General features: G+C 38.7%; 1 protein-coding gene and 1 long non-coding RNA gene across 21 annotated transcripts in view; one reads left to right on the forward strand and one right to left on the reverse strand.

Annotated features, from left to right (window-relative positions):
- NRXN3 (neurexin 3) overlaps positions 1 to 24346 on the reverse strand; it is a 1702647-nt gene that overhangs the window by 273172 nt on the left and 1405129 nt on the right. The window lies entirely within an intron of this gene.
- On the forward strand, positions 1580 to 22656 carry LOC309655785. The gene is made up of 3 exons (XR_014260988.1): positions 1580 to 5203; positions 5382 to 21628; positions 21970 to 22656. It is a non-coding gene; the product is annotated as an uncharacterized lncRNA (long non-coding RNA).

Below are 24346 nucleotides of genomic sequence, written 5' to 3' on the forward strand. Positions count from 1 at the left end.
AGGTATTATGGTAGGCATGAAAATTATAAAAGCAGCCATGAGCTATGAAAAGAACCAAGCCTAGTCAGAAGTCCAGCATTTTCAAATTTGAATCTATTAGTTACCAGCCTAGCGATTTGGGGAAAATTATTTAACCCCTCTTGTGCTTCTATTACTTTACCTGTGAAAGTGTGGATAGTATCATACCTCCTCAGAGGGATGCTTTAGAAATCAAATGAGACTATTTGAGAAAAATCTTTCATAGGCTACAAAATACAGTGCAGGTTCAGGTTTAGTTATAACCCTCTGATATGACAATTCTAAAGAGCCTTAAAATTAGTTGGTGAGGAAAAACACATACACAGATAAAGAACTAACCAGACAATTTGTAAGTGCTAAATAAAAAGCTTAGTCATTAAGTTTTAAGGAACTTAAAGTAAGGGAAAAAGTAATTTCCAACTGGGAGAAATATGATTTGACTTTGGCTTTGAGATACAATGAAGTGGGAGAACAAGGAAACAAACAAAGAAACAACAAAAGAAAACAAAAAGAAACAAAGAAACAAAAACAAGAACAGAAACAATGAAGCAATAACTAAAACACCCTATGGGTTTGGGCAATGCCTATAAACCCCTTAGACTAGAACTTTTTGAGCCAAGAGCTGGAGGGAGTTAGGGTTGATATGTGGGTTAGAAGAGCATCATGGGTTGTCTTAGATGCAAGTTAAGGAACTTGGGAAATTTTCAACAGGTCACTGAGAAATGTTGAAGGCTTTTGAAGAGAAGGGATCAAAGCTGAACTTTAGTAGATGAGTCTGGCAGCTTGTTCAGGGGAAGCTGGAGGGGAAGAGAGAGGGGAGCCAGAGAACCAGTGGGGAAGTTTATCACAAGAGCCAAGATGTGAGGCACATATGTAAAGGTATTTCCTAATTTGAGAAATCAGGGGTTTGCAAAAGCCAGGTGATTTGGTCAAGGTCAAGTTCACTTGGTCACAACACTGCCCCTAGAGCTGAGCTGATTCCTGTACTCTCTACAGTAGAGAAAGAAAAGCCCATAGGGGATCCCCACTCCCTCAAAAAGGTGTCCTAACTAGACAGCAGAGAGAGAAGGCTCTGGCCCCAAGCCCAGGCTCTCTGAACAGATTGGTTGATCATATTATGGCTGGATGAAGTGAATCAATTTTCCACAAACCTGAAAATAAGGCATTTTAGTTTCAGAAAAAAAAAAAGTTGTCAGAAGGGATTAGGCCCACATTTGCTTTTTTCTTATACCACTCACACCCCTCCCCACTTCCATTTTATTTTACTTTCCTCCTGTCCATATCCTGCAATGACTGAGAGTGATTCCTCTTTGTTTTTTTCCACTTTGATCAGCATCAGGAGATTTTTTTTTTTTTTAAGTCAAAGCAGAATAACAAAAGCAGAACACATCCTGAGTTAACTGAACTCCAAGAGAGAAGCTCAGTGGTGCTCTTCCCACACACTGAAGAAACAGATAAAATGGACCAGGCTATTTATAGCTACCTTCCCATTTCTAATAATCTTCCATTTAATTAGGCTGTAAATAGCACCAGCAAATGTTCTGCAGCAACACCTGAGGAGCAATCCTGACCCCTGCTCAGAATATATCCCACCCTAGGCAATAGAAGGGATAGTAGACTGAGTTCCACAGTGAACAAAGATGCTGAGTTACGGGAAAAAGCCATAATCTTTTGTGCTACGGAGAAGAAATGACTGAGCGTTTAAAAAGATAGAAAATTTAATTCTGCTTCCCCTCTACAATTCTAAACAATGTCAGTGATGAAATACTCTACCCACAAAAACAAACAAACAAACCAAACAACAAAACTTGTGTTGGTCAAAGTTCTAAACAGTTGCTGCAGACATAGTTGAGTTTAATATTATATATGTAAGCTTCAAATCAACACATTTTATTGCTTAGTATTTAATAACCGTTGTATTCTACATGGAAGATAGTTGGAGAATTCCCAATTATACAATCAGTCCCCAAAACCCACGGACTCAGCTACATGCATTCACTTGGAAAGTAAGTTTGTAATGTTCCAGAATCATTAGCACTTAATTAAGGTGCAGTTTGTGCCTCCAATCCTGTGGTACTATATTATCTTTTTGTTTAAACAATACCTTTGAAATAATAAGTAATAGCACAGTGATCGTGAAGACAAAAGAAAGAGGACTTGAGTTATTCAATTCAGTCATTCTATGTGACCACTTGGAATTTTCAACTGTGTTTTATTTCCATCCAATTAGTGAAATGGAGACAACTGTGTTGTGTAATTTTTTTGGTAAATTCAAATTTTAGGCCTTATATGAAATATTGCCATTGAATCTGAATAACATTTTTTAAATTTTATTTTCTTTATTTTTTTATTTTTGGCTGCATTGGGTCTTAGTTGCTGCAGGCAGGATCTTCGTTGAGGCGTGCGAGATCTTTCTTTGAGGCGAGGGCTCTTCATTGTGGCATGCAGGCTTCTCTCTAGTTGTGGCGTGTGGGTTTTCTCTCTCTAGTTGTGGCACATGGGCTCTGTAGTTGTGGCACAAGGGGTGCAGAGCATGTGGGCTCTGCAGTTTGCAGCACAAGGGCTCTCTAGTTGAGGCGTGCAAGCTCAGTAGTTGTTGCGTGCGGGGTTAGTTGTCCCGCAGCATGTGGGATATTAGTTCCCCGACCAGGGATTGAACCCGCGTCCCCTGCATTGGAAGGCGGATTCTTTACCACTGGACCACCAGGGAAGTCCCTGAATAATATTTTTTAAAGTGAAATGTATTCTTCTACTTTAATTGTGAGTTGTTTTAAAACTAAAGAACCAAAAAAAAGTCTAATGAGAGTTACTAAATTATTAAATGATTATTAATGAAAATAATTTTGTCATAGAGAGGAGGAAAGGAGAGGGAAGAAGTTAATAAATGTATTCCCACACTCCAGGTGTGCCACAGGCACACAGACACTTGGCTGAAACTGAATTCAGGGGATTTTGTTCCTTGTAAATATACCCATCCTGACTAAAAAGTCCAAAAAGCCTTTCCTCTTCCCTTGTCTCAAGCTATGGAAGCAGGATCAGATTTCCTGTTTCTCTTCTTTGGAAATGATGGATTGGGTGAGACCTTTGGGGTATGAACTAAAATGTGAAGCATATTGTTCAGTAAAGAATTTAACTTTGCCCAAGGAGAGGTCTGGCCTTTGCCCTCAGCTTCTGGGAGGTAATCTGTAAGCCCTTGGACTGTCATGCCTGGTAGGAGCATTGTCTTTGTCTAGGGTAGGGCTGGCATGCCAGAGGGTCTAACACTGTGATTTATGGTGTGGCTGCAAGGCACGGCCACAATGTGATTTAAAGTGAGGCTTTGGGTGAAACAGTATCAGCTCTACCTCCTGAGAAGCTAGAGACTGAAGTCAGCCATGTGGGCAGTGAAATATGCTTATATGATGGAGCTCCCTTCCCCCCACTCTCAAACAAAACAAAACTCTGGACACCAAGGCTAGGGTGAGCTTCCGTGGTTGGCAATATTCAGTGCATTCAGTCACACGTTAATGAGTTAATTGCCGTCTGTGACTCCACAGGGAGAGGGCAACTGGAAACTGCCCATTTGGATCCCTGAAGGCTGCCCCATGTGCCTCTTCCCTTGCCTGACTGTAATATGCACCCTGTCCCTATAATAAACCATAATGATGAGTATAACAGCTTTCAGTGAGTTCTATGAGTTCTTCTACTAAATTATCAAATCTGAGAGTAGTTTTAGGAAGCTCTTAAACTTGCAATTGGTGTCAGAAGTGAGAGCGGTCTTATAGACTGTGTTCCCTCAAACTTTTCACATATGCATCATCTGTCCTTCACCCAGAGTTGGTATGATAACAAAGTGCATATTGTGAATGTGCTTGGCTATCTGAAGCTAAAAGACTCCAAGTAAGGAAACACACTTCCAGGCAAGATGGCTGCCCTTATGTTATACAGGGCATTATATATTATATATATTATATTAGACATTAAATTAGTGTGGAACATTGCACAGTTCTAGTATATGAAGAGGAGTATCATTCTGGCCCTGCAATGATCAAAACCTCTAAGTACACACCATGTTGACACCAGCAGCATCCATTCTTTCATTTACTCACTCATTCAGTATACATGCCTGGAACATCTATTCTCTGCCAGCATTGCACCTGAAGACACACAGAAATAGCACACCTCTCTGCACTTGAGCAATTTATTGTGTAATGAATCAGAAAGTTATGTTCACACACACACACACACATTTTAAAAGTATGTAGAAAGTGTGATGGTGCTTACAAGTTCAATGAACCTAAGTTTCTAAAGGGGTGAGTCACTGACTTCAAAGAAAAAGGGATGTTTGAGCTGGGTTTTAAATAATGAATAGGCAGAAATGAAGGGCAGAAAAAGGTAAACTCACTGACAGTGTAGCAAAACAAAAAAGCAGTTCAAATTGAGTAATAAGAATACATGTGAAGGACTCAAAAATAGAGGCTATGAAAAAAAAAACCCACCAAGCAGACTTTATTAATTATACTGGAGATTAAAGGCTGATGGTAAGCAGCTAAAGAGAAAGCAGCAAAAAGCAATTGATTTTATTATACTAGAAGGAATTTAGATGAGAGATTTGGAAGAGCATTCTTACTGCTAGATTTGAGAAACATCGATGACTACTGGAAATTTTTAAATATGGGTCAGTGTCACAACTGAAAAAGTTTAAGATAATAGGAGAGTTGGCACTGAGCTTCCTCTGGATTCTGGTATTCTATGGAAAGTGGAAAAGGAAAAAAAGATAAAGCCAGGGATAAAAGCAGAATCAAGAGAGGGAATCTTTGATATGAGTCAGAATCCAATCCATGGGGGGCCCGCACAAAGAAGCCTGAACAGACAGAAAGTGACAGCAGGGCCAGAAGGCTGCCTTCTGTCCAGGGCCAACATGAGGACAGAAGCATCTTCCCATCTGTCTCTGTCCTGGGTTGAGAAACCTCTTCCTCCATCCAATCGTTCTGTAATACAACTCTTCAAATAAACAAATCACTTACTATTTAAAAGTGGGTTTTGTTTTTTTTTTTTGCTTCTTTTTAGAAACTTGAATTTTGACGTCTGTGGCCTAAATCAATGAACCTCCTCAAATTATCACATTCAAAAGAAATTGCTGTGCTACCATGGCTGTTACTTATTTCTTTGCTATTCTGAGATCTGTCTTTATGTATTTAAAAAGGTAAGTGAATAGAGGGGGAAGAATATCTAGCGGAGATTTTGACCTTTGTCTAGGTTTCCCCTAAATATATATTTACACACAGTTGGCAGAGATTTGTGGAAGGGAGATTGGTGAATAACGTCCTTGGAACCTTTGGGAAATGCATTTTTAATTTATTTTTGCTTCTTTCCTTACCTAGATCAAATAAGTGGATAATGCCAGAGAGACGGGCGCCATCCTGCAGCCTAAGAGAGAAGCAATTACACATTCTTTTGCTCTCCCTTGAAATCAACACAGATAAGAAAAATACCATTTCGGCAGCACCTGCTGCTGCTGGTTTGGGGACTTTTATTTTATTTTATTTTTTTGTCTTCCTTCTTCCCGGAAAGAAAGCAAAATCTAAGTTTAAAAAAAAAAAAAAAAAAGCACAACTTGGCCAGCTGATCAATTTTACGGTAGACTCTTGCAGCAGAAGGGCTATTGTGTCTGAATCATACCTTCCCAGTTGGATTATTAATGCATGATTGATTGAAAATACTTACAAATGCATATGAAAAGGAGAAGCATCCTCCCCCCTTTCTGCATGAAAACAATAGCCATAAACCTCAGATCTCAGAGATTCTATTCGGTGGACGCTTAGGCAATAATTTCACTGAGGCTTAGTGACTGAAATGAGGAATTAAAAGCCATCATTGACATGGAAGGGGGACTAAAATGACAGAAAGTCTGCTTTCGAGAGAAAAAACTTCAGGTACGACTCAGTGAAAGTTGAGTCCCAAGAATAACATGGTGCCTTTTTCCAGTTATCTTTATACTTAAAAAAAAAAAAATCCAGGTCATTCTAATTCAGTATTTTACCCTTCTTATGCATTTCTCCCTTTGCTATTAGTCTGATGCTATTTCAGCTTCTTCTTTCATTTTCTTTTTCTTTCCGCTGAATCAACCCTCCACCCTCTGCCATTGCAACCATATTTCAGAAGAATTTGCTTATGCCTCGGGTCCTTGTTCTCTTTACCATTCTTCAATCTTCTACTCAGTTCTTGGATTCTAAGCCCCAAGAGGGTAGGAAGCAGGCCTACGAAGTTTTCTGTTTCAGCAGCAAGCTCAGCGCCATGCACAGTTAGGTACTTAATTGCTTTGTGATGACTGTGATTGATGATGTTTTCCACATATACTAATTCCAGGGAGAAATACACTTCCCTTATCAGATGAATTGCATACAAATGTCTACTCTGAAAACACGACTGCAACAAACAATTCTAGACAATAGGGTCTTCAAATGTTTACTAGAGGGCATACACACACACACACACACACACACACACACAAGAAATCAACGGTGATACCACTTTTATAATCTTTTTTAAAGCAAAAATGTCATGTAGATGGGGGGTTGGGGAGGAATGCCAGTGAATAACTTATACAACTTAGTAACTTTTTTCTTGGGCATGTTGTCTCAATTATTTCATCTGTAAATTGAGGAACAACCATTTGCCTTGCGGTAGTTTAAAATGTTTGCCAATTATTTAAAATTCCTCCCTTCAAAGTGTAGAACCTTACTTTCACTTTTTTTATTGTGGGCCAGAGGTAGTGATTCACTTCTAGTAAGCAGATATGGCAGACATGAATGCTGTTGTCTGGTTTTCTGTCTCTCTTTGTCTCTGTCTGTCTTTCTCCCAGTTCAGTCATCCTGGTCAAAGCCAGTTGCCTTGTCTGAAGCAGCTCCGAGGAGAGGTCTGTGAGAGGAGCAAAGGCCTCCTGCCAAGAGCCAGCACTGATGCACCAGCCACCAGCCACGGGAATGCACCGTTGCGGAAGTGTAAAGTCCAGTTCCAGTCAGGCCTTCAGATGACTGCAGCCCCGGTGGGCACCAGTGACAATCTTGTGACAGAGTCTGATTCAGAACCACTTAGCTTAGTCACTCCTGAATTCCTGACCCACGGGCGCCATGTTTGTTATTGCTTTAAGCCACTACACGTCTGGGTAATTTTTATATAAAACTACATAACTAATAGAACCTTTTTTCTCATAGTGTTATTCAAAGATCAAATGAAATAACATGCAAATCAGCTAGCACACGATAGTAACCCAACACATCTGAATTCTTTCTTCCTATTTGACAGGGATCAAACATGATTATGGCTGCACTCATTTCATAGACACTCCCTAACCCAGCATGTTTTTAAAGTATAAGTTTAACCCTGCCAAAGGTAGAGGAGGAACAAGCCTAATGTCTATTTAGCCTAAAGCCTGTCTCTTATTTATTCCATCTATATACTTCATTAAGTTGTGAAGTCCATTCTAATGACTTCTAGTATTGTACCTAGAAAGAAGATAGCACCTGGTGAAAAAAAGAAAAGCAACATGTATGAGAAAATAGCAATGAGATGCTGAGGATGGGGTTTAACTAATTGTCTCAGACCCACCAATAAAAAATAAAACAAAGAAGGAAAACAAGCCAGAGAGTTAAACTTCAATAATAATCATAATTATTCTGACAATGATAAAATTTATTAGTCATGACGATAAAATGTATACTAGCAGAATGCTAGAAGATTTACATGGAGTATCTCGTTTAATTGTACCTAGTAGTACATAAGGTAAGTACTATTATTACACCCTATTTACAGATGTGAAAACTGCAGCTCAGAGAGGCTGGGTATTTTTGTAAGGCTACATAGATGGTAAGTGGTGGAACTCAGGTGGAATGAACCCAAGTCCATACTCTTTAATAAACATCATCTTCCCTAAGAAATGGCAGCAAAGCAAATATCTACTTTGTAGGAAAAATGTAAGACATTTCTGAGCAAATATCACATTGTTGGCAGAATATACTCATATTCTGGACTACTTTTTCTGCTTTTGCTTATTCCTTTATGCTCCTTTCAATTCCTCCCTAATTCTAGGTGACACTGGAATTGCTTTTATTTTTATTTTCTTTTATACTATGTAAAATGTGTGGCTGTGATAAGAAAAGGTCCTGGGTTACACTTCAGGGTGAACTTACAATATAATGATACATTATTATTGTTGTCTGTTATTGTTATTGTTATTAATAATGTCTCCTATTATCACAAAGAAGAGCCTAACAGAGATTGGACTTGATTTGAAACCACTTAATATTCTGTTCCATACCCTCAGCCTGGCCTCCAAGCTGGAGAGGGAATTGATAAAGGATTACAAAATCGGGTAAGCAACTACACCATGGACATGGCAGCCCTCCAAGACAACTTCATTATCATCTGTAAGCCTTATGAATGGCCAAGTAACCACAGAAGCAGCTGAGAACACTAGAGTTGCCTTATGGTCCTCTTAAGAAAGTAATGCACAAAAACCACAAAACGAAGGGATGACATTCTTCCTAGAGCCTTCAAGGCAACCGATGGAGGTGCGTGCTGTATAAACTGGAGCAGCTAAGGCTGGATACAGCCTTCCTAGTGCTGGCCCTTGAGTGGTTTATTAAAGTTTTGAATTAGTTTCTAACTTTTTCAAATTGAGAGTTCCACATAAAATTTCACATTTCTAGTTGTTTTTTGAAAAATGGAAAACTCTGACAAAACTGGTCCTGCAGGACAATTGGCTGAAGCTGAAAGATGCTGCCCACTTTAGAAGAGCTATGTGCTCTCCAGTTCTCCCCCATCTCTATCCCTCTCTACTGTTCATCTATGAATATGCCCCACAGACACACATGTGCCTGTGGACATACTCACTACAATTATTTTCTGTAATTAAGCTAACTTTCAGGATTAACACTGCAAACTAATAATGTCATTGCCTCTCCAGAGGTCTGACCTACTGAGGAAATGATCTTATGGACCCTAGATTAAAAGACTGGAAATGAAGCCAAAGACCCAGAGGGAACCTTGCAGCGAGAAGCCCACTGATGTCTGCCCTTTGTTTCCATCACCACCCTTGGATGTCATTTCCTGTTTTAACCATATGTGAGCAAGGTTGTTATTTACTTTAACTTGTCTTACTATACTTGCTAATGTCCTCTGTGTTTAAATGGGATATTTTAAATGGCCCTATCTCCAAGTGAGGGCATATCCTGCAACATCAATGCATTTTTACCTTGCATATGTAAAAATGGGATTTTTCTTCATTTTCTTGGGTTGTAAAATAGTCCATTTGATTATTAAAATCTAACCCAGTCTTCTCACAGTCACTAAGCCATACTGTAACTTATCTAAGGTTTCAAACATATATTGTAGTCATCCATTGGATGGCAACTTTCCATACCAGCATTTGGATAGTCACTTAGGGAAAAATGAATAGAATTGTATCAGTGGTCCCTGATGAGTTTAAATGTGAATTGTTACATACTAAATGATTGTGTCCCCCTAAAATTTATATGTTGAAGCCCTAATTCCTAATGTGACTGTATTTGGAGATGGAGCCTCTAAGAAATTAAGGTTAAATGAAGTCATAAGGGTGGGGGCCTGATCTGATAGGATTACAGATTGGTGCCCTTATAAGAAGAGATACCAGAGAGAAAATGCTTTCTCTCTCTCTTCCACCCCACCCCTCCCCAAGCATATACCAAAGAAAGGCCACAGAAAGACACAGAGACAAGGTAGCATTCTGTGAGCCAGGAAGAGAGCTCTCACCAGAAACTGAATTGGCCAGAACCTTCATCTTGGACTTTCCAGACTCCAGAACTGTGAGAAATAAAATTCTGTTGTTTAAGCCATACCAGCTGTGGTACTCTGACAGCCCAAGCCAGCTAAGACAGGATTCAGAGCCAGACTGGGTCCTAAGACCTACACAGTCAGCATCTGAGGATCTGTTCTGCATAGATTGTTTGGCAAGAGGGAGAAGGGGGCCTGTGAGGAGAAAAGTCTGTAAGAGAGTCCTGGTCTGGGTGATAGAAATGAAGACACAAAAGAGAAAGGGGTGTCTCTTCACTGGCCTAAACCCACGTGCCCAGCTAGAGTCTATGAGAAGGATTCCTTCCCCATTTCTGTGAATAACTATGCTTGGCTCTGGGAGGTTAAGTTGAATTTTGATCCCTGAAGGTCTTACAGTTGGGAGGACTTAGAAGGCAACATTCTCATGGAAGGGATTACTTCAGTGACGATTATAAATTCAACTGGACAGACAGGCGGCAGACATCAACAAAGAGGACAAGAAGGAAAAACATATGAGAGGACCAATTGTGATGCATGGAAAACTCAGAGGCCACCTGGAAGTAAGTGTTGTAGGGGTGGAGAAAAGGTTGAAAGAGCTTGGATTAGGGACCAAGAACTTAGGAGTTTCGGTATAAGGGCACTAAGTCAGCAAATGTTACGGATTAAAGCTTTACATCCATAAGCCAGCATGGCCTGGGGACAGTGGTGGACAAGTCCACTCTGGCAATGCTCATAGAAGATTGCTTTTTTTTTTTTAAATAGATGAAAATATGTTCTCAGGATTCTCTCTCCTTTTCTGTCTCTCTGTCACTCACACACACACACACACACACACACACACACACACACACACACACACACACAGGGCCCATACAAAGCCCTTCAGTTTTTTTCTTTCCTAATCCTCTTCTCTCTGTTTTGGAAATACACATGCTAGAAGGTATTGTGGGAAACCTGTACATTTCTAAATTTGGGTCAAGACTCACCCCCAGAGCTGGCATAGTATTTCTGAATACAAGATGGGTATCATCTCTCCTGATTAGAAAGAATGCAGAAAATCTGGGGATGAAATGCCTATCTGTTCTTTCACTCACAAAAGAGGAAAGCTTTTTCTAATGGTTTTCTCCATTACTGCAAGTAAACAGTGAAATCAATAGATAGATTTCTTTTTCTCTCCTAAACTACAAAACTTATAGAAAGCAAGAATATATTTCCAATGTAGCAGCGAAACGGATTGTTTGGCAGGAGGTGTGTATCAGTGTGTTTCCAGGATTAAAAAAAAATAAAGACAATATGCAGTTAGACAAATAGCCACATAGAAACCAGCAGGAGTTTCTTCAGATCTCCAGTAATAAATCTTAGTGAGTTCTGGGGGGTTTGTTTGTGTTATATTTTTTGGTCATTCTGACATCAAAATCTTCCCTGATATATCAAAGTCAGAACATTCTGAAAATACCCAATTTTTTCAAGTCTAAGATCATTAATCACATGTTTAAAATGCACTTCATCAACATAGCAATTTTAGGTTCAAAGAATGCTCAGAAGATGTACTACTGCAGGACATAATTATCTTTCCCTTGACCACCTAGCCAAATGGCCATTTTGAGCTCAATTATTAGCCAATGTTCTTCTGTTACTATTACTCTTCACTTCCATTTCAATGCTGCTTGTGAGTAAATGGTGTTCTTAGACACAATAGAAACAATTTGTTCCTTCTGATGGAATTGAAATATGAAGAACAGCAGTGAAAGACAGCACAACTCATAAAGATGGGTGACTTCCCTCACTCTCTGAGTCATGGATAGGACATTTGAGTCCTAGCATTGCAATCTCACAGGAAACAATATTTGCTTCATTAAGAAAATCCACAGGAAGAGTCTTCTTACCTCTGGCTAAAACATGGTCAAAAAGAAAATATGGGGAACATTATATTTGAGTTTTTAGACATTCTGGTTAGCCCTGGTGAGTTGATTCAGTCAGAACATCTCTTTGAAATGATAGTTTGATGAACCTCTTTAGAGTGGGTAAAATTGAGATCAAAATCTATATGTTTGACATGTTTGGAATATATAATCCAGGAACTCAGGGATGTCTATGTCTTGAAAGTTCTTAGCATTTTGCTCACTGAGAAGGCTCAATGCATATTGACTAGTGAGAAAGATGCTTCATTCATCTGAATGTTGCTAGGGGGTAAACACAGTTCCACCTAACTTATTTCACTATGTGATTTTTCCACACTGGGGGGAGATTACAGATAAAACCTGATATCTCTCCACCTGAACTCCAAGTAATACATCCCAAATCAAGGGCTCAGATCCTAACAGACTCACAAATAATCTTGTCTCCTTCAAAGGGATGGAAGCAATGTGAACATGTGGATATCATTTAGACCTGTACTTTGAAATGAATAAAATCTTTTGACCCATCACTTTCTGTATTCTTCAGCTCCATTTCATTGGGTTTGAAAGAATCAAAGTATGCTCTAATCTCCAAAACAGAGATATTCCTGTTCTGTGAAGGTTCCAGAATATGATGGATCATTAGTTGGGTCTAGTTCCATATATCTCTCCTGCATGTCATGATTTTAGCCCTAGAATTGAGGACACTGGAAATCCTGGTCTGTCTGAAATCCATCTCTGAGTTTACACAACCTTATAATGAGTATGATATGGGCCACTTGTGTGTCTAGTGATTTCAGATTCCTAAACACGGATCCAGAAAGTCTGAATGTTAGATTTACAAAGCATATCCCAACCTAAGTAGTTAAAAGTAGCTAAAATTTTTACAAGATTTTTGTTTTCTTTTCTGTGTACAGAAATAGTTAGAATAAAAATATGATAATAATAATAATAACAATCAAAAGCAATCAAACAAAAAGCAAACCATACTAAACACAGAAGTAGAAATCAGTAGATGTTCTAACAGTCACACACCAAGAGCACATAATAGTTAAATATTGCTAAGTGAAAAAAAATCACATTCAGTAGCAAGAGTCAAGGGAATTAGGTAGACAGATTGTAATTAGCAATTACCTAAACTGGATCATGTCCAGGACATAAGGGCTAACATCACCTCTACCATTCTAAGAGGTGCCCTGGGATTCTTAATAAACTAAAGTAATTAGGAGTCCCTGCCCCATCTTATTTGCCATTAATATATGGAAGTTCAATCCTATCTTGTACCCAGAGGTCAGTTCTGATCAGCACAGAGAATTTTTTGCGTAAATACAAAATGTGTTATTTTTCATTTATGCCATGCACTGACTCCAAAGTCACTAATTTAAAAAATTGTGTCAGTTTGAACACAACCTAGCCTGAAATATATTTAAAGAAATTATGTCATTCAAGGGTCAAAAAATCACTGTCAAATTAACAGCTTAAACAAAATTATCAGAGTACAACTTATGATGCAACCTTACACCTACAAAGAAGGAGCTGCAAAGGGAGCAGGAATGGGCAAGGTTCAGGGGGATATTTTGCCAATTGCTAATTACATGCAAATTATTATGAGATCCTTAAAGTAGGACCTCTACAAGCAATACTTTACTGTAAGTTTACATTGAAAATAAGAACCCTTTATGTCTTTTAAAGATAATACACCATTATTACCAATGCAAACATGTGTTTCCCCTCAATTAAACTAAATTACTGTGCCTTTACTTTCCATGTATGATATTAGAAATATCAAGATGATGTAATGATATCTGTCATCTGATATTGCTATAAAATAAATGAAGTGTTGCAACTAAGTGATTTTTATAGATAACTGAGAGTTATCAATACAACATTTTTCTTTATATTGGAGGGGGTAAAAATTAATAAGTTAAAATGTCAAGTATTTATTGAACACTTACCACATGAAGGGCACTGGGCTTGAGACTGTGTCGAAAGTGGATGACATCATTTCATACTGAAAACGATTTAACCCTGATGATATATGGCTGTGCATTTATGGTACTCTGACTCTGTAATGCAATCAAGCCCCTGGGTCTCCCAAGTTATAAAGGGTTTGTTGTTCCTGTAATGCATTTTTCTCCATGGGGGAAAAGAAAATCACAGCAAGATTTGGCTTTAACAGTTTATGTCAGTAGAAATTCTGTAGGAAACAGAGGGGTTGGACAAGCAGAGAATTCAGTATTAGCTGAGAGCTGTAATGGGTCAGGGTGGGCAGTGAGAACGGGGTGGGGGCAGGCTCCTCAAAGGAATACTAAAGGCAATGAAGTTCCATAATCCTTCAGTTCCTCCCTGTTCAGCTTTAGCTCAGAGGAAAAAGTGCAGCAGGAGCCAGCTTGCTGCTCCCACCGTAAGTGAAATAAAGGAAATTTGCTCCACGGAGTTAATTATTGGAGTGAAGGTAGCAACTTGATGCCTTTGTTCTGTTAAGCGTAAGAGCCTGCTAAAGACACGTTCCCTGGGGTTTATTAGAGCAGAGGAATGTCAAGCTCAGAAGCCACACAGCTGGGACACACAGACTCTCCCTAAACACTCCCAAAATATTCTGATTAAATTTCCAACTGAAGTAGGGGAAAATAACATATGCTAAGCTTTGTTTAAAGTGATTAAGTTCTATGCCTGTGCTTTAAAAGTGCCTGCACTCCTTTCCTTCTTTGCACTAAATTAAATTATTTTTCTTAACAAATATTGAAAATAGTAATTTATGTTTACCGAGTAATTCATGCTGAAATTTTCAAAAGACTCTATTTATGGAGGAAGCATAATTGGCCAGCTCCTTTCTTTTGGCCAGCACTATCCCTTTCTTTTCCATCACCCTCTCTAAAAACAGTCTAGGTGCTTAGCTTTATTCTTTGCACAGAGACACATCTCTTTCTCTCAAAAAATCTACCCGATTGCCTTTGAGATAATATTGAGTCTTTGATTCTGCAAAACCAAATCTAATAGGTGCTTACAAAGCTGCCTTTTTCTGGCTATCGGTAATTCCCATAGCCCTACTGAAATCAGCAAGCAATCATAACCCGGGGGGGAACAGAATAAGAAAAGAAGAAAACCCTGCCCACTGATGTCAACACCCAATTCTGAGTCAATAGACTCTGAGTTTCTCTGCCAGTGACAGGACTTCCCAAACTTGAATGAAATATGGGATCTTCTTAAAAGAAAAAGCCACTTTTGGGAACCACCCCCCCATGATCAATTATTTTTCTTTATTTTAGCATTACATAAATATATACAAACAAAAGTAGCTACAATCCACTTATGCTTATAGCTCTTATGCAACCAAAACAGATTTAGAGATAAAATACAAATAAATCCAGAAATGTTGTAAAATTTCAATTAACAACTTAATTTAATGTAACAACTGATGTTGTTTAGTTTAAACGAAATTACCACTCCGGCGGTAATAGTCCTGATCTGAACCAGTCAGGCCCAGGTTCTTCTGAGCTCTTCCACCTCTTGCAAACAAAGCTCACTGTGATTCTATTCTCCCTCCAATTTTCTCCATTTGAAATAGTGTGAAATCTTTGTTTATGAAAGCACACTCTGACATCATTTTAACTTTTGCATGGCATAAACACATCACTTATGCTCTCAACCTGCCTCTGTTCTTTTCTCACTAGCTCTTGACAACGAAGGTAGGAAAGGTTTGGTCCCCATATGCCATGAAAACAACTCAGCACAGGCATTAAAATCCTGTGAAAGCACCTGGTTATTAAGTGGTCAGAGCTAGATCATTCAAAATATGCTTGGACATATTACAACTTTTTAAGATGTCACTGTCATCTGCTACTTGCAGTGAACACTCAGACCTCTGAGAACACATTCTTGGAAACTCTTTCCTTGTATGAGCAATTTCTCTCTGTAGGTTGTATCCCAATAAGCTTAACCATCTTGAGGTCCAAAGTGTGTGGGATGATGGGGGTTGGCAAGGGTGGTGGTCATGATTACTCCTTACTATATTTAGCACTTAGTTAAGATACTCAGCTAAAATTCTCATTTTGGGGTTTTCCTAACTAGATTCTCAACATTTTTGAAACTCCATCCTGGTTATTAGATAAAGCAAATTCTACTAAAGATGCAAGGCAAATTTAGATAATACCAATTACCATTACAGACCTTACTGTCAACTCTTTGAGGGATGGTGTCTGAGACTCAAACCACCTTCTCTTTTCCTCAATGGCCTCCTTTATTCTCAACTGTCTTAAAAGTTAGTATACCCATAATGTTGACACACCCTAAACCACTATGCAAAGAAAAATAGTTAGAACCTAGGAATATCTTTTTTTTTTTAAGGTTCTTGACATGTGTTATATTATGCAACTTATAAATACACTTATACATGTAACTTTACATATTATTAAAAACTATAAGGCTCTGTCACAGTTTCTCTGCTCCATTATTCCCAACACCCAACCATAATTTTCTTCCTTCCTCTAGGATGGGCCCTTTTGATCACTTGTCCCAGAAGGATAGAGACCCACTGAGTAGCCAGGTCTATCCTAGCTGCTGCTTGGACTCATCTGGGCAGCAATTTGGACTCCCTACCCAGTGAAGTCAATAAGGCCCAGCTATTTTCAAAGGGGATGGCTGCTGTGTCCCAGCTGGAATCATTTGAGGCCATTTTCTCTCACTGATAGAGAAAGATCCACTTACAATAGAAATGCAGTCAGCTTGCACCACTGAATTCAATTACCCATCCTTGCAACTGGCCATAGCGTGCCTTGTGGTTAGAAGAAGGGAATCAGGATAAAAGGTTTCTCTTGCTTTCTCCTTTCCATTTTTTAAGGAAAAAGTGTCTTTAATTAAACTTATTAGCCTTCACATTAACTCCTCTCCGATAGTTTATTTAATGAGACCCTATTTCAACAGAGTGCACTGTAATGGAAAACAAAATCCTACAGTCAAATATTAAGGTTAATCCCTGTCAATTTTATGGTCACAGCCTCAAAGTGTAGAATGGGATTTTCAGGAAGTTAAATATGTTTGTTATTTACATAGCATCTTTATTATACCTATAAGCCCCTTGAGACTGATATCCACAAAAGATCTTGCTCCCTACACCAACGATGGGTATCCTTTATGAAATGAGCTGCTGGGCAGCCATCAGGGCATAAGTGAAAGATAAAACCCACTGAGCTCAGCCTGAGTCAAATCTTAATTTTGACATATGGCACTTGGGTAATTTTGTAGTCACTAAAATTTCTCTAGTCCTCAGTTTCCCACCCATAAAATAGGAAGGATATACGAGATCCTCATTATAACATCATCCACTATAGATAAGAACTAGCATTAAAGTATGTTGTCCATTGGCAAAGAAGTTATATTCACGTAAAAACTATAAGGCCATTGCAGTGAGTTAGCCTTTCAGAGTAACTCTCCTGAAGTCCCTAATTACTCCTCAAGGACTTATAGTGAGAAGAGTTTATTAGAGCAGGTTAAATATGTTCCTTATATTAGGTTCAGGGCCTTCCATATTGTGAATTACCATGGATCAAAGTTTCTTCCATGCTTAATTCACTGACGTTCTTCATTGATGAACTGAGAACAGATTCTGATTGTCAGTTAAAACACTTAGTAGAAAAAAAATAACATTACCCAACAATAAATATTGTCTTTTTGTTCATATTGTTTTAGATTTGTACAGTCCCAGAAATATAGGAAAAGCAAGAAAAAAATTAAATTCACTTTTACACAAACGACAGCTCTACTAAACTCTAACTTCTAAGCTGAAGTGATTGGACTGTTAAACCAAATCCAAAATTGTATGATATTTACATGGAAATCAGTGGGACTTCAAAGTACCTTTATCACTGGCTACTGAGCAGGAACTAATGGGAGTGTAGGAGGGGAGCTGGCAAAGAGACAGCAATTTGGCAGGGCTATCTGATGCCATCATTTGTGTTGAGACACTGGCTGATCTGTATACCAGGCCATATCTTCCTATATGACACAACAGACTGCTAGTTCTTATGTGCCAACTACCAACTGAGATCAATGGTCCAAGTATCCTCTTCATTTCAATAATAAAAGCAATGCCGCTTGACATGACAGGCTGAAAGCAGTAGAGGAAACACGAGAGAAGACATTCATATATTTAAGTGACAAATGACATTCACATGCATCCCACTCCAAAGGTTGGGCATGTAATTTGCAATATTATAGCACTGACTCTGGTTGTTAAGAGTAGTAGAGTGGGAATAAGGATATCTGGGGTTTGTGCCTAGCTCTGATATGGTATATGACTCCAGGAAAATCATTTAGGTCCCCTGCACTTTGCACTGGCATTCTGAAATGGGCATATTGCCCCCTGCTTGGCAGAGGAGAAGTGTATGTAAGACCTGCCATTTATATGATGCTTAAATAAGTTTCAGACCAATTTAAGTCGAAAGTCCAATTTATAATGACTGACTTAGACTATTTTTAGAAAAGAGGTAAATACCATGCACTGTCATTAAGCCTTTCCTGAAAGGTTGATGATATGAAAGAAACCAATTCATGCACATGAATGTTGTATTCAAGGGATACTGTATGGGACAAAATTGTTAAATGAGGCATTGTCTGGGACTGTGAAGAGTTAGCATGAACAAAGTTTACATGAGCATTCAGTTCTGTGTTCCAAGCCTCCTTACTCAGAAGCTAGGTTAGCTAGCTTCTGGAAGACAGAGTCCAATTAAAATAAGAATGCCCCCCACAAAATCTAATTACGTGAATTCCTATTCTCCAGTGAATAGCCCTGCTACTTGCTACCTTACGATGAAACCTTGAAGAAATGCTACTAGGTAAATCAATAATAGATACCAATGTTGACAAAACTGTCCCAACTGTGGGGACAGAGACATGTGCCAGTGCCATAACAGTAATATGTATAATTAAGGAGGAATTCCGTCATAGTTGATTCGAATTACAGAGTCTATCAATCTGAGTGAGAAAAAGAAACCAAAATGAAACATATACCTTTCTCCTCAGCTCCAAGAATGAGGAAACATCAGTAAACCTGCAAAGATGGCAGATTTGTGCAACTGCCAACAGATATTTTTTAATTTGCCTTTTACTTCTTGCTCCATTCCTACAACATTATTGCACTATATAGTCAACATCACAATATGGCTTTGCTGTCTATTCCAAGAAAAGTCAGATCCATATGTTCTCTTGTTCTGTCTCTGTCCCTGTGACATCTCTCCTTTCTCTCACACTCTCATTTTCTTTTTGGTTTTATGGAACAGCATTACTAGTTTTATTCAACAGCTGGAGAAAGACAATTTGACGACATTCATCTCTCGCAGAGCCCAGGCTGACCTGCTTCTCTCCCTCCTCGCTCCCCAATGAGGAGCAGTAATAAAAGCTCAACAGCTCTAAAAGCAATCGATTCAGAAACGGTGTGGTGCAATTACAGCCAGGATGGCAGCAAAGACTTCCAGTAAAATAAAAGAAAGACAAATACAGTCTCTGCAGTGGGACTGGCCTCCATTGCACAAGCAGCCCTCTGGTCATAAAGAGGCACCATGCGGTGCCTTGTGTGATGGAGGAGGTCAGCAGCTGGACAGCAAGGGCCCAGGGAGGAGATGGTCCCTCTAAGAGCCCACTGGATTGTGGATAGGCTGATTGTTCCAAGGTAACAGCTCCAACTCTTCTCTACTGGACCTGCGACCTCTTAATAGATTTTTATGTTGCTTTCCATACAAGGTTTCCTGCTACACAATACCTTTCCCATTACTTTCTAATACAAGCCCATCCCTCCCATCCACCTCTATGAAGTGAAGCTAGGGAAGCTGAATCATTAGAGCATCCATTCATTCTGGGCTTCCAAAGCCCTGAGAGTGGCCTTAGCAATGTGTTCACTAGGCCTTATCTTTTTTGTAAAATTGGTAAAGCAAGATATTTTAACTGCAGTAGGTGAAGACCCTAATACCTTTCACCTCTAATCTCCCCTCCATCACATGCCCCTTTATGTAGGGAGGTAATGAAGTGGCAGTCAACGTATTTGGGATCTAACTAATGGGAAGTCGAGTTGGGATACACTTAGTTCTTTGATGGGATATCTTCATATAGTTCACAATATGTCTTTGCAGAATTAAATTTTTGCTCACTTTCCAGGTGTAGAAATGGAATAGTCTGACCACTCCGGTGCTGTATGACCCAGTGATCTTGATAGAATTTGCCCAAAGTTGAAACAATCCTTAAAAATTCACTTGACTTTACCAACATAAACTTTTAAAAACTGTTAATAATAAAAAAAAACATACAACATTTGATCAACCAAGCAAGAGGAAAGACTGAATTACCCTTCTATTTTATCTGTAGAAAATGATATTACAAAATGTCATGAAAAGGCATTCAAAGAGAACAGAAATAATATTGTAGGGAAAACATACCAAAGAAGTGTGTCAAGCAGTTACCTTTAAAAAGTAGGTTAATTGTATGCATTTCTGTAATTATGATATTTATCAGCTTTTTAAAACTTGTAAATGTTCATCATTTCTTTTCTCATGTTAAATTAAATAGTCATTTTTATATTTAATTTTGAAATATTTTTCTTAAAGAAGTTACATACCACACACACACTGTATAAGCTTCAGGCCCCTCAAAGTGGGGACCTCCCCAGGGCCTCCTTACTCTTAGTTCTGTCCTCAGAGGAATCCATGCTACCCCTTAGGCAATACTCCTCTCTCTCCCCTTCAGGAATGCTAACTGGCCTGGAAGCCTCCAGCATGAACATTTTGATGTAGTTTGCACAATGGCCACCAAGCACAAAGCAGGTTTAGAGTAAAAATCTATCCAGCTAATGTTTTCGTAGAAACGTTATAAACTCTTCACAATATGAATACTTGATTTCAAAGGCAGCATTTCCCAAAGTGTGTTTAAGTTTGCTAATGACATGGGATGCTGATGGGTTTTCATATATAATAAATTCTATGATCCAATGGGTTTGGGAACAACTACGTTTTTTGGGGGGGGTGGGGTGAGGAGGGGGTTCTTTACAGTAGGAATTTTCAGAATCTTTAATAGGTTAACTGGAATCATAGATATCCAAAAGAAAGAACAGTGTATTCAGTATTCCCAACATTTATTTGACCATGATTTTTATTTTTTATGGAAAGGGTAATTTCTTTGGTGGACCATCCTATTGGAAAAAGAATAGACAAGAGACCTGGAAATCAGATTTGCTAGGTTTATAGCAGATAGTTTTACTACCAATCTCAAGACCTCAAATAGATTAGTATAGCATTTAACAGACTATAATAAAGTTACATGCATCTATCTCCTTTGGATCATGAATCCATCCCAGGCAAAGCCATGGCTTCAGTTCACTAAGTATGTATCTGCTGTTTGTTATGCTAGCTATTAGCGACATAAAGATGACCTCAATCTATTATAGTCAGGTGAAGAAGGTAATAAGTAGAACAGAATGTGGGATAGAATTCATTGAAAACCAATATGGTAGAAAAATTATTGTGTATGCAGAGAGAGGTAAGGGGGAGTCAAGCCAAGCCACAGAGAGGAGGTAACTTTTGGGTTGGGCTTTAAAGATAAAACCTGGGTAAGCTGCGTTAGTCAAAGGTAAGCGGAGGTAAAGGGACCTCAGGGACACAGCAGAATGTGAACAGAAGCATGGTGGGATTCCATGTGTTTTATTTACATCCATATACCATGTCCCTAACATTATGACTCAAACATAATAGATACTCAAAAATGTTTGCTGAAATAAGTAATTTCATCTTTATATCCATCCATTCAGTAAGCATTTCCTTTACTCAGTTTCCCTTTTACAAAATGGTGATTATGTTTGTCCACACTTGCCTCTTGGAGAATAATACATATAAAATGCAACTTAGAAGATGAATGTACAAAAGAAACGGAAGATTCTGGTCATGCTCATAGATATTTTTTTTTTTTTTTTTTAAATTTATTTATTTATTATTATTTTTAAATATTTATTTATTTATTTTTGGCTGTGTTGGGTCTTCGTTTCTGTGCGAGGGCTTTCTCTAGTTGTGGCAAGCAGGGGTCACTCTTCATCGCGGTGCGCGGGCCTCTCACTATTGCGGCCTCTCTTGTCGCGGAGCACAGGCTCCAGACGCGCAGGCTCAGTAGTTGTGGCGCACGGGCCCAGCTGCTCCGCGGCACGTGGGATCTTCCCAGACCAGGGCTCGAACCCGTGTCCCCTGCATTGGCAGGCAGATTCTCAACCACTGCGCCACCAGGGAAGCCCTTGCTCATAGATATTGACTTTAACAATTGGTGCTACACAACGGCCCACTCTCCCAGTGAGGTTCTGTAAGGGTAAGCATTTTTCTCTCCTATCGCCACTGTGGATTAAAATGGTGTTTGTGGGATATAATGTGATAATGCTTCCAATCTCCCACACTCTGCTGCTGAAGAGAGGGGCGGGCCTGTGCTCAGTTCTCAACAATTTGTATTTCTCCTTCCAGTCTCCACTGAAGTTGGCTGAAAGGTAAGGACAAACAGCCAGTGACGGCAGCAGCAGAAGACAGAGGTGATATATTTCTGGCATTATTTTAGTGGAGTAATTTGGCTGGAAAACCACTATAGAAATTATGGTCTGCAAACAAAGCAAGTTGGCAAGGTGAAAATGTGTAAGATAGAATGCAAATGTGCACTGTCCCCAGCAGCAGTGAAACAAGGATTTGGGATTTATTTTTAGCTGAAATAAAGAGAAACGTAATTTAGGACTCTACTGCGCCTTTGAACCTGCTATTCTCTCTGCCTGGAATACCTCCTCCATTTTCTCAACCTGGCAATCTCCTAGACATCCTTCATCACCGGGTGGAGACCTTACTACCTCTGCAAGGCCTTCCTGAATGCAGCAAGCAGAGCAAGCGGTTCTGTTCTGCATACTCCCTTGGTAAGACATATATATATATATATATATATATATATATATGTCTTATCATATATAGGGATATATATATATATATATCTATTATTCTAGAATACATTTGCTTTATGACTTTATCAAAGCTTACATTCTGAGGACTTAAGGTCAAACACCAGACCTCATCTTCTCTAGACCCCCAGCAAGCTCATACACTGCCTACCACCAATGTAAACTCAGTAAATGGTACCCATTATTATTATTACTTTGCAGGGTAATAATAAAGTATATAAAGGAGCCAGCTGAGATTTTGACACTTTATCCAACCTTATCATGGTCTTATCCATCCCAAAATGCCATCTCATCTAGATAATTTGATTTTCCTTGCTTTTTTTTTTTAAAAAACACATCATGCTTTTGACTAGAATACCCTCTCTTCTTTTTTCCATTCATTCAACTCTCAGCAATGGTCAACTCACAGCTCAGAAATCACTTCCTCTGAGGCAACCTATGGAATGGGAGAAAATATTTGCAAACCATATATCTGATAAGGGATTAATATCCAAAATTTATAAAGAATTCATCTAACTCAATAGCAAAAAGCCCCAAATAATCCAATTAAAATATGGGCAGAGGGACTGGATAGACATTTTTCCAAAGATGATACACAAATGGCTAATAGGTACATGAAAAGATGCTCAACATCACTAATCATCAGGGAAATGCAAATCAAAACCACAATGAGGTATCACCTCACACCTGTTAAAATGGTTATTACCAAAAAGACAAGAGATTACAAGTATTGGTAAAAACACTACAAAAGGGAACCTCTGTGCACTGTTGGTGGGAATGTAAGTTGGTATAGCTACTGTGGAAATCAGTATGGAGATTCCTCAAAAATTAAAAATAGAACTACCATATGATCCAGCAATCCCACTTCTGGGTATATATCCAAAGGAAATGGAAACAGGATATTGAAGAATATCTGCCCTCCCATGTTATTGTACCATTATTCACAACAGCCAAGATACAGAAATAACCTAAGTGCCCATCAAAGGATGGATGTATAAGAAGATGTGGTATTTTTACATATAATAAAATATTATTCAACTATGAGAAAGGAGGAAATCTTGCCATTTGCGACAGCATGGATAGAACTTAAGGGCATCGTGCTAAGTGAAAACAGTCACATAGAGAAAGACAAATACTGTATGATCTCACTTATTTGTGGAATCTAAAAAAAAATCCAAACTCATAGAAACAGAGAATAGAATCGTGGTTACCAGGGGCTGGCGTTGGAGGAAATGGGGAGATACTGGTCAAAGGGTACAAACTTCCAGTTATAAGATGGAGAAGTTCCAGGGATAAATAAATTCTGGGAATCTAATGCATAACATTGTGATTAAATGTATTGTATACATGAAAGTTGTTAAGAGAGCAGATCTTAAATGTTCTGACCACAAGAAAGAAATGGTAATTATGTGATGTTAATGATGCCGTTCATTAAGGCTACAGTGGTATCCACTTTGCAATACATAAGGGTATCAAATCAACACATTGTACGCTGTAAACTTATATAGTGTTACATATCAATTATATCTCAATAGAGCTAGATTAAAAAGAAAAGAAAGGAAAAGGTAAGAAAGAGAAAAGAGGAATCACCACCTCTGTGAAGACCTCCCTAGCTACTCCAGACCTTACTGTTTTCTCCACTGAGCTCATAAAACATTGTGATGAGATTTATCTCGTA

The sequence above is a fragment of the Balaenoptera physalus genome, assembly GCF_965194825.1.
Source record: "Balaenoptera physalus genome assembly, chromosome: 2".
Lineage (NCBI taxonomy): Eukaryota > Metazoa > Chordata > Mammalia > Artiodactyla > Balaenopteridae > Balaenoptera > Balaenoptera physalus.